Source organism: Dipodomys spectabilis, unplaced genomic scaffold, assembly GCF_019054845.1.
Source record: "Dipodomys spectabilis isolate Male_0828 unplaced genomic scaffold, ASM1905484v1 ptg000396l, whole genome shotgun sequence".
NCBI classification, from domain to species: Eukaryota; Metazoa; Chordata; class Mammalia; order Rodentia; family Heteromyidae; genus Dipodomys; species Dipodomys spectabilis.
Window position 1 is genome coordinate 144,476 of NW_024871073.1, and position 12,060 is coordinate 156,535.

Here is a 12,060-nt window from a genome sequence, read left to right on the forward strand (position 1 = left end):
GACCGGCTCTACCCAAAGGGGCTGTCTCCCCTATGGAAAAAACACATCCAAATCCCCTGCCCATAGTAACTAGGGGGTCAGGTCGTCTCAATTGATTTGTCAGGGAGGTCCTTCCACCTGACTTTCACTTAGGGCTTAGGGTTTAGTTGTCCCCAGTACTTCTGAAATCTGGATTCAGTTGCCCCTGTTGAAAAATTTAAAATGTTAATGGTAAAAAAGCTATCTGTAACTGTATATGGGGGCTAACTCCTCCTTTTTGTTTTAATAATTATAATTGCTCCTTAAGATATTGGTGATTTCTATAATTGCTTGGCCTTGGAGATTATAGGGAATTCCTGCTCCTGCATCACCAATATTCATATATATATATATATATATATATATATATATATATTTTTTGTTGGTCATGGAGCTTGAACTCTGGGGTGGGGCGCTGTCCCTCAGCTCTTCATCTCAAGGTGAGTTATCTACCACTTGAGCTACAGCGCCACTTGTGGCGTTTTCTGCTTATGTGTTGCTGAGAAATTGAATCCAGAGTCTCATGCATGCAAGGCAAGCACCCTACCACTGAGCCACCTTCCCAGCCCCTTCCTGCACCTGGGGCAGGGTGTAGGGGTCGGTTTGGGCTCCCCTGGATGGTTGGTGGGGGATTGTTGTGAACAGTCCTTCTTAAAGTACCCCTCCTGCCCACATTTAAAACAAGTCCCTCTCCCCAGTGGTCTTGGGGTTCCTTGTCCCTGGGCTGCCAGAGCCTGGGTAATAGCCTCAGTCATTGCAGATGTCTGAGCCTGTAAGGATAAAGGTAGTGATTAGGAATGATGCTGTTGTGTTCCCATATCCTGCAAGGCCACCACCCATCTGCTCAGGGAACTCTCTCTCAATCCCATGTAGGCCATGATGTGGTCTGCATTCATCCCTTCCCAGACAAGTAGCTTTACAAACTGATTTCGGAGGTCCCCTGCCAGCAGCTTGCAATTAATACTCTGTTGGAATAGGGCTATAAACTCAAGTAGAGGCTCACCAGGTTTTTGTCTCACTCCTGCTATGGGGGACTCAGTGGGCCCATCATCCAGTTTGTACCACACGGCAAGTCCTGTCTGCCTCACCTGGTCATGGCACAGGACAGGTATTGTGGACTGTTGGACCCTTTCCCCATCCCTGTTAAAACTGCATAAGGAATAGGTATTGCGGCTTGAACCTGCCAGTTATTCTCCGCCCACAATCTGCATGGCTCCTTAAAGAAAGCACACCATTTAATAAACTGAGAACTGGTGAAGACGGCTTTGGCCACATCCAGCCAGTCCTTAGGGACACATGGGTGATAAGCAATGTCCTCTAATTGGGTATGGGCCTAAGGAGAGTTCAGGACATTCACCCCCACCACCTTGCAGATCTCTTTAAGATCCTTAGCTTCCCATGGATAAGATTCCAAGGGCCTGTTAGCTCCTGGTGAATGATTGACTGGATATGTTGGGGAAGTGAATCCCGTGGCCCAGGTTCTGGGCTCCCAGGTGGGACTTCCTTTACAGGGCAGGCCACCGAGTAGGTTTCTTCTGCAGCCCTCAGCCCCTCCATGGAAGGTCGGTATGGGTCTGGGTCTTGCAGGTCCTTCTCACAGGTCTACTAAGGCACAACCTCTGGCCCAATCAGGGGAATAGGGTGGAAGCCTAGGAAAGTCAGGGCGCCCAAGTCAGAGGGGGTAACCTTCACCCTTGTTTTGACTTCCACTGTGCATGTTTCAGTGCATTCTGAGTCGAATTTGACCCATTCCTTTACCTTCTTACTTCCCAAGTCCTGCTTTACTCCCTCTAGGCTTAATGTTGCCTCCTCCTCCTTCTTCTGTGAAATAGCATTACCCATACTAAGCGTTTTACTTACCCTGAGAGACCACTTAGCCTCAGCCGGTATATTTTCCTTTCTTGCCCGAGTTGGGCTCCTGATGTCGGGTCTTCATCCCATGATAGATGGACGGGGTCTGAGGAAAGTTAAGTGCTCCTCTTGCCCGTCCCCCAGCTTCCCTTAACCCAGGAGACAATCAGACACAGCAGGGAGTCAAGTCAAGCAGGAACTCGTTTATTAACACACAGCAAGCATTTTTTAAAAGCAAAAAAGACCGGGTGGCATGGGGAGGAAAAGGAACCAACTAATCACTGTAACAGTCACACCCTATCATGCACCTAAGCTTCCAGGAGCTATTTACCCACTGAATATAAACAAATCGGACTCTGCCTACTCAACTCCCTCTCAGCACCATCTTTGCTGCGCACTTGCCCCACAATTAATATTATTTTATCTATCATAGATATTCAGGAGATCTGAATATCTGAATATTAAGATCTGAAGATTATGGTTCAAAGCTCACCCAGGAAAGAAGATTCCTTAGATTCTTATCTCCAGTAAACTGCTCAGGAAAAGCCAAAAAAAAGTGGCATTGAATTTCAAGTGGAAGAGGTGTAGCCTTGAGCAAAAACAGGATCAGGGACAGTGCCCAGACCCAGAGGTCAAGCCCTAGGACAAACTAAACAACAAAAACCAAATAAAAACAAACCTCAAATCTAGCATTTTTCTAATTGTATACAGAGGTCCGTAATTAAGGAAATTTCTTCCTGTGTTATGTATAGGTAGAAGAAAAAAAGATGTAACACAATTACTCTCTTCACACCATGTTACATCAATGTCTCCAAAAATTGCTTTTTCTAAATTTATAAATTAATAGCATCCATTTGTTGGCAACTGTGTAGATTATTCACATTATCATGATATACATGAACAGTTGATATTATCTATTAAGTTCTAATTATACCTCAATTGAAAGAATATTCCAGGCAAATAGAATGTCAGAATCATTTGTGCATTTCTAAATTAAACCTTCTACTTGAAGGTATTTTGCAGTATCCTATCGAATATGAAATTACAAACAAAAAATAATTATTTTAAATGTAAATTCTAATTTAGCCAGGTCTACAAAGTCCTACATTAGATGAGCTTTGCCATTTCTCCAGGCTTAAGTTTTTGTAATCCTTCATCATTTCTTTGGAATCCAACAGAATGATGCTTACTTTCTCAAATTTTTAGTTGGGAATCATGAGCCATTTTGCATTTAGGCATTTTCTGAAATTAAGAGAGCATTTAAAACACAACTGAGGATGATATATGAGTTGCATTTCAATAGGAAACTTGACTTCTCAAAACATAGTGACAAAATTAGCCCAAACTTCAAACTGTATATTTCTTTCTTGTTGTTTGACTTGTTTTATTGAGAGAAAATTATACTACCTGTTCCAGGGAAGATATCGTTACATAATTCCATTCTCTAATCTCCTGTCTTAGTCTGAGTTCTAAATTTCTAGTCTTGTATCACATTGCCCTGCCATAGTGTGATGGTTTATTTAATCTAGAAACAGGCTAGCAATTCTGAACTTCTCTGATAATCTTATCCACTAGACTAAGTGCTTAAACTGCTTATGTACAATTTTCAAAGACGTTCTAACATTTGACCGAGGTTATGAACATTTTCAGGTGCACCTGCAGGGGTCTCTGTTTCGATCCTCCATGGATCTGATCACCTTAATAATAATTAGTTGACTATCTTATTATCTCTGGTCCCTACCTATGTAATATTCTCAACCTTTTTTGGGGAAAGTTCACTTGAGGAATTTCTAATATTAAAAATTATCACTTGTTCTAGTCTTACTCAGGATATATTTTCTGACTTTTCTACATATTCTGAACGTTGTTTCTTATGTGTGTTTACACATATAAGTGCCTCTGTGTGTATATGCATGCTTGTATGTGTGTATGAAAAAACCTCAAGCTCTTATTCAGCAATCTTGCTCATAACTAGTATTCAATTACTTGAGCCATTTTTCCAATGCAGCTTTTGGCTGGTTAATTTTAGATAATGTTGCAAAGACTGTTCTGCCTAGGCTTGATGCAACCTGAACTTCCCAGACTTCCTTATATTCTTATGTTTTATCTTTCCAAGAGTATCGACTTTTAAACTTGAAACATTTTTGCGAGTGTAAAGTCATTTTGCAATTATTTTCTCTGCTTGGGAAGATTACTATTGACTTTGTCGTTCCTTTTGAGGAAACTTAACGTCATATTTACACCTGTTCTGTTTATCGTGCAATGAACTCTGATCCTGGGTGCTGTCCCTCAGCTCTTCAGCTCAAGTCCAGTGCTCTACCACTTGAGTTACAACACCACTTCCGGATTTCTGGTGGTTAATTGAACATAAGGGTCTCATGGATTTTCCTGACCAGGCTGGCTTTGAACCACAATCCTCTGGTCTCAACCTCCTGAGTAGCTTGCATTACAGGCATGAGCCACCAGCACCTGGCTCATATTTGCACTTATGTGCACTTAATGACACTATGTAGACAAAGAATGGAAATCTGAATCAAATGATGTGACATTGCAGCTTTTCAGAAAAATTGAGGTAGCAATAAATATGTCCTCTTTTTCCATGTGGTTACATTAATGACTCATGAGCTATGGGACTCTTACATTAGCATCGTCTGATGTCTGCATATGTGGATTTAGTATCAGAAATTGTTCATAGAGAAATAGAGAAAGACTGAGATTTTTAGAAAGCAAAGGAGATCAGGTATGAAAGAGCAGCATAGAAGGATATACAACTTATCACACAGAGATTAAGAAGAGCCTAAGTGATTAGAATAATAAAAGCAATGAGGAATAAACCTAGTTTATAATTAGTTTATAATTCAATAACCAAAAATGGTTCCCTAGAACGGTTTCTGCTATACCTTAGTTACTATAATTTATTCCTTCCATCTGGAGTTATTCCTTCTCTTCTGTCACAAATGTTAACTAGCATCTGCATTTTTGGTGCCATGACTGGTCACAAAGATCTCCAAATCTCACTTAGATTACCTTTCCCTTTCTGATTAACACTGACCACACAAAATCCTAGAATCTTTCAATTTCCAGAATTAAACTTCACCTGACATCCAAGCACATTCCTGGCATTAATTGGCATGACCTATGAACAAAACTTTTTTTTATTCAACACAGCATTCTAATATAAGTAAAGTACATGAATTAAGAACTATTGTTAGGTATCACTTGGAAGCAGCAATAATATATTCCAAGTATGGGTTCTTTATTTTGCATTTACTAGCTAAATGACTCTTTTGCCTGTCCTGGGGCTTGCACTCAGGGACCGTAAACTGTTCTTAAGCTAGATGTCTACCACTTGAGGAAAAGCACCACTTCCAGTGTTTCTTTTTCTGTTTATGTGGTGCTGAGGAATTGAACCCAGGGTTTCATGCAATGAAGCCATAATCCCCGAGCCCTAAATGACTTTTTTCATATTAATAATTTTTGCGTGAAAATACAATACAGATGGGTTACAATTACATGAGCAAGGTAATGAGTACATTTCTTATCAAGTATTGTTGCCTCCTCCTTTGTTTCCCCTTACCATCCCTGCCCACCGATCCCCCCATCCCCCCACAAAGTTGTAAAGTTCCCTTTTTGACATAACGTCTTGTTCCAATGGGACTTTCTTAAGATGGTATTACTTTTTCCTTCTGTTAATATGTATTATAATTTAGGTCAGGTGGTAGGAAAGGAAGTGGAAAACAATACTACGTCCAATAAAGCTGACATCCTATTACATCACTAAGGAAGTAGTGATAAGATCTGCAGGACTCATAGGTTGTTGCATGTGACATTATTATGTAAAACACTATTAATGATCATCTCAGACATCCATAACATTCTGCTTCCATTTTGAAGGTCAAGAGCCAAATATCTATGCCTGTTATTGATTGGGTGTGTTTCCTAGGAAGGAAGAAGGAGGATGTGGTAGGTGATGATGGAAAAATATGTATATTAGCTCCCTGTCCAAATTTTTTGCAGTTTATTTCTTTTTCTTTTTTTATATTATTTTTTATTGTGAAAATACTCTACAGATGGGTTACAATTACATGGGCAAGATAATAAGTACCTTTCTAATCAATCCTAGCCTCCTCCTTTGTTTCCCCTTCCCATCCCTTCCCAACCTCCCCCTGCCCCCCTAATCTTCCCTGCTACCCCCCCCCCACCAAAGTTGTAAAGTTCATTTTTCGACATAACGACTTGTACATCTCATTTTTGCAATGGGTCCACCTAATTTAAGTTAAATAATACATAATTTGTAAAGTGAAAGTAATTTATGGTTTCATTGACTGTTTTAAGAAAACAATTATGACTTTTGTTTTCAATTATATTTCTGTGGTAATGTGTAATATTCATGATTTAACTGGTAAAATTGATAACAGTTATATTATATCAAGTTGATTCAAACTTGTATTTGAAAATTGCACACTTAACACAAATATACTTCCACTTCCCTCTACCACATAATTAAAATAATAGTAAAGCAAAGATTGGTGTTAGCCATTCATATGTACAATCCTAGAACTCAGGGGGCTGAGACCTGAATATTTTAGTTCAATGTCATTCCAAAAATACAAAAATGTGAAAACTTATCTCCAATTATGCAGCAAGAAGCAGAAGGTGAGCATGTGACTCAAGGATAGAGTGTCATCAGCCATGACCAAAAAATACAAGGGAGACCATTAAACATCGAGTTCAAGCCCTAAAAATGACATATACACACAAGACAACAACAAAATGTACTATGATTATCAATAATGAAGACAAAATAGTAAAAAAGATCATGAGAAATGTGTAAACATCTGGAAGAAATAAATCATTTGACAGAATTTTGATTCATAAGAGGGAAAAGTCACAGTGTCATTTGTACAATCTCATTGTAGTCATTTGTGTTGAAACCTGTCTACTGGGTAATATGTGAAAGAGTAGATTGGATTACCTGACACAGGAGAAATTGCCTGTGACTATATACCATCCCACTCTGCAAAAATTTAAAATCATGCTTGTTAATTTAAATAAAACATTGTTAGAGATTGTTTTGTCCACATAGACTGCGGTCCTTATTTTGAGGCTTCAGACCAGTGCTTTTGTTTATAACCACTCCTGTTTTACTCCCCTTCCCTTGGGCAGCTATACCTTACTTAACTGGCACCAAGCCAAGTCTTTGAACTAGACACCCGTGCCTTAATCCCTCCCTTTCTCCAGCTACAACCTATTTCACATACTATCTCTATCTTAGCATTAGTTGTTTTCTGACTAATCCCCATAAGAAAATACTTATATTCATGTAAATCCAGAATAATTAACCTAGTTAGAAAAGGGAGAAAGGGTTTACCATTGGCTGAGGCTCTCATCTGTAGGTTTGCTCCCTAATACATCTGTGCTACACTATCTCTTTTTTTCATGGCTTTTGAGTCTGACAAATGATTGATTTGGTTTGATTAATCCCATTTATCCAGACTTACTTTGGAAATTTTGACCTATGGCAAGGAGACCTCATGTTTCCGCTAACTCTTCCTGTAAGATTCCTAAGGCATCTGGATTTACTTTGAGCTCTTCAATCCATTTGGAATTGATTCTGGTGCAGGAGGATATAAAATGATCTAATTTAAGTTTTCTGTGGGAGAGAAAATATAAGATGAAAAGTAGAATAGCGAACTATTGAAGAATTCATAAACAATTTTCAAAACTATACAAGAGAGCTTGGGTACAGCTAAGTTGTAGAACTAGACTAATATATACAAAGTCATGATTTCAATCTCCAAACTTAAAGGTCTAATAATAAGTTAATAAATAGTAATAATACAATATTTACCTGAAATAAATGCTTTTATATTAGAGAGGCCTGAATCCTAAAACAATAAACAAAATACTCTCAATTCTTGTATACAATGAAATGAAACCACGAATGAAGAACAAATAGTTCCTTTTTTATCCTTTCCTTTCATTTTCTGTTTTCTTCTTTTCTTTTTCCTTTGGCACTACTGGTGCTTGAAGGTGCTAAGGCTCTAACCACTTTAGATTATTTTTCAGGTCAAGCCTCCCTTGAGCAATGATCTCTTACCTGTGGTTTCCACATAGTGAGATAACAGGAAAATTACACTATATCTGGCTTTCTTTGTTTTTGTAGTTTTTTTACAATTTTTTTTTGTTAAAACTGGTCATGATATCATTCTTATAAATCTCTGCCTCCTAATTAGCAAGGTTGAGTGTCACCAGTATCAAATAACCAATTGCTCCACATGTTTAATTGGGACAACTAATAGATTTTTTGCTAGCTGCCAGTGGCTCACACCAGCAATCCTAGCTACTCAGGAAACTGAGGTCTGAAGATTGTGGGATAAAATTAGGCCAGGATAGAAAGTCCATGAGATTCTTACCTCCAATTAACTACGATAAAGTTGGAAGTGGTACTGTAGCTCAAGTGGTAGAGTGCTAACAGTTAGCATAGCAGCTCAGGGACAGCACTCAGGCAACAGAACAAACACACACACAAACACATACAAAGATAGATGCTTCTAGTTCCTGGCCATGTTCTTTTTTATAATGCTTCTTTTGGTGAAGATTTTGTAAGTCAAATAATCTTGATGCAAAGTAATAGCTATGCTGTCTTGGGCATGTAGTCCTCAGCTTCATCTTCCTTGCTTGTACAATGAAGAAATTTCTTTGCCAAACTGGTGCAGTGGGAGAATTCAGTCATAATATTCAATGAACATGTGTGAAAATGTGACCACGTAAATGGAGGGGGTGGGGTTGGGTGAGATAGAGAAGAATGATCAAATTAATGACATCGATCAAGATGTACTCACAAACCGACATATTAAATTAAAACTCCTTTTTACACTATTTTTGTATATTTTGTAAGTAGAAAAAAATGAAACCAGTGCTTCAGTGCAATCCACACATCTTAGGTATAGATTGCTCAAAGCTGTTTCCTTTAAAAAATACAGGACAGAGAAGAGTGGAACAAATCATTTCCAGAATAAAACTGATCAACTCTACCCCAAAGTTAACATCAATAATGATGTTGACCATACACCTTTGATTTCATGGACTGAGAATACATTTCCACCTATCCCCCAATCCTGGGTTTAAATTCTGGGTCAAGATTCTGTCTCCCCCACCCACTCATAGCTAATGCTCTAACATTTGAGCCACAGATTCAATTCGGGCTCTTTTTGTTTAATTGGAGATGAGTCTCATGGATTTTCCTGCCCAGACTGACTTCAAATCATAATCCTCAGATCTCAGGCTCGGAATATAGGTGTCAGCCATCAGTACCCAGCTTGAGAACTCACTTTTCTACTCTAATTCTCCTCCCTGAAACCTCATAGCCACAATCTTGGGAGAAAAGATTCAGAGAGCCACCAATTTAAAAACATTCTATAGAATGCCCTGTCCCATACACCTAAAAAGGGAGAAATGCTATCTCTCTCCCTTTGATGAAACAATAGATGTTAGATTATTATATGATGATAATAGTAGATATTATTATAGTGCTCTCAATATCTATTCATATCCCCATTAATACCAGGCTTGGTTGTAGAACTTACTTTGACAAATGACATGTGAGAAGTGATGGCATGTGTCTTTTCTGAGCTTTAGCCCTGTGGTTTTCACTCTTTGCATCCCCTGGGAACCTCCAGCATTCAGTCTGGTTCCCAGAATGGACACCATGCTGAGTGGAAGTGGATCTGGAATAGGCTTTGTAGCATAAGATAGAGTAATCAAAATTGTAAGGTATTGCATCCTTCGGGTTGGTTTCCCCAGTAAAATTAAGCTCACATTGAGGTCCCAGCTCTAGGTAGTCTAGGTCTCTTTCTCTCTATTCCCTCCCACTTCCTTCTCATTCTTCCTGAATATTTCCTTTTTCTCCTCAGGTGACACCAATTCGTGAGTCTCCTTATCCTAGAAATTTGTTTTAGGGTTAAACATTGTGGCTTTCTGTTTTACATTTTCTCTTAAGTGTTTCTTCACTTTTCTCTTTCTGGAATTTTCAGCCAGAAGCTCCCAAGTGTGATGGATCTTCAGATAAAAACCCTCTGCCAGGGCTGGGAAGGTGGCAGAGTGGTAGAGTGCTTGCATTGCAAGCATAAGGCCCTAGGTTCGATTCTTCAGCCCCACATAAGCAGTAAAAGCTGGACGAGACACTGTGCCTTAAGTGGGATAGTGTTAAACTTGTGCTGAAGAGTTGAGGGACAGTGCCCAGACCAAGATTTCAAGCTCCAAAACCTACCAAAAAATTTTTTTATATGAAGTAAGCCAGGCCCAAAGAAGCATAGGTCTCATGGTTTCTCTTATTTTCAATAACTAGTACATGTCTGAAACAAGCAGAAACTGTCAGATAAGTTGATGTTAGGCGAAATGAACTCCAAGATAAGAATTCAATGTTTTTCTTTCTTATGATTGTTTCTATCATATTTATAAGATGATTTCTTTGTTGCTTTTTATGTCCCTCCCCCACGGTATGCCCCCTGTGTTCACTGCACATGATATTGGCATACTTTGTGCAGGGGAAGTGAAAAACCAAATTGTTTAAATTGAGGTACAGGTGGATCCATTGCAACAATGAGATGAGCAGGACGTTATTTTGAAAAACGAAGTTTACAACTTTAGTGGGAGGTGGGTCTGAGGAGGGACCACTGGGAAGGGGTGGTGAATTGGGAAGGAATGGGAAGGGGAATCAAAGGAGGAGGCCACAATGCCTGATAAGATATGTACTCATTACCTTGCCCATGTAATTGTAACCCCTCTGTATGGTATTTACACAATTACAAAAAATAAATTCCTCTGTCATATCTGCCTTGCTTGCTTTCACTCCCCTCATGTTGGCATACTAGGAGGCCAGAATAACATGAAGCTCCAGAAACATTTTGGATACAAAAAGAAACCACCGCATGGGAAGTGAGGGGTGTATTACAAGAGATTGGGAACTGAACACAGGTAGAAGGAATCATAGCTTCAGCCTCAGCTGTCTTCTGAATCATTGCCCAGTTACCAGCTGTAAGCCTTTGCTCCAAAATCTATGTGGCGAATTCTGCAATTCTTACTGTATCATCCACACACACAGACTTAGTTAGTCATCCAGCATGACATAAAATATACATTTCTTAAATCAGAGAAATCTGTACCGGAGAAAATGTGCAGAAAGAACTTCATTTAATCAGGTTCACTTTATTTTTACAGGCTTATAATTTGACTGAGAGAACATATCAAATTCTCTTAGCCTTCACAAAATCAAAATATCCAAGCAATACACCACTGTAATGAAAAAAAAATCTTTTTACTAAAGTGAGTATTTGGAATGGGAAAAAATCAAATATTATAAAACTTAAAAATTGATCAAATACCAAAAGACAAAGAAAGACACTGATCAAGAACGAAATACCAATATGTTTAGTAAATAAATAAAATGTTTGAGATTCTTATCCACATAGGAAATACATAGGAAAATAAATAGGAAAGTCACTGAGATCCCATCTTACACACCAGAAGAGTTATCACCACGCAAACAAAAAAAAAAAAAAACTGCTGGAGAGTTTGAAATAAATCAGGAACTGTGTTTGATGGTGTGGAATTGTAAACTAGTGAAACCCATATGGAGATCATAATGGAAGTTTACACGATACAAAAAAGACAAATATCTTGAAGACCATTATTGCAACTTGGATACATACTGAAAGAATATAAATCAATATGAACATATATGTTCATGGCAGCAATATTCATAGAAATCAAGCTGTGTAATCAACCTGGATGTTCCATAAAGAGGGAATAAAGAAAATGCACATTTCATAGCTATGAACATGTTTTAGTATATAAGAGAAGTGGATGTTTCTACTATATCATTGCTAAATATTTTTGGATAGATACCTAATCTTAATTTCACTGGTTTTGTGGCATTGTGTTTTTTCTTTAATGAAGGATTTCCATATTGATTTCAGAGCAGATACAATAGGATGAAAATATCATATAAAATGTGCATATTAGATAAAAATTTATATTTATAAATGAACACATACAGATCATCATATAGAGTTTATAATTTGAAGCAATTTTAAGAAGGCAACAGTAGGGGGAAAAGACAATGTAAGAAGCTTAATAACAAATATACAGATATGGAAAAATACAAAAAAGTTGCAACTAATTAGTGCT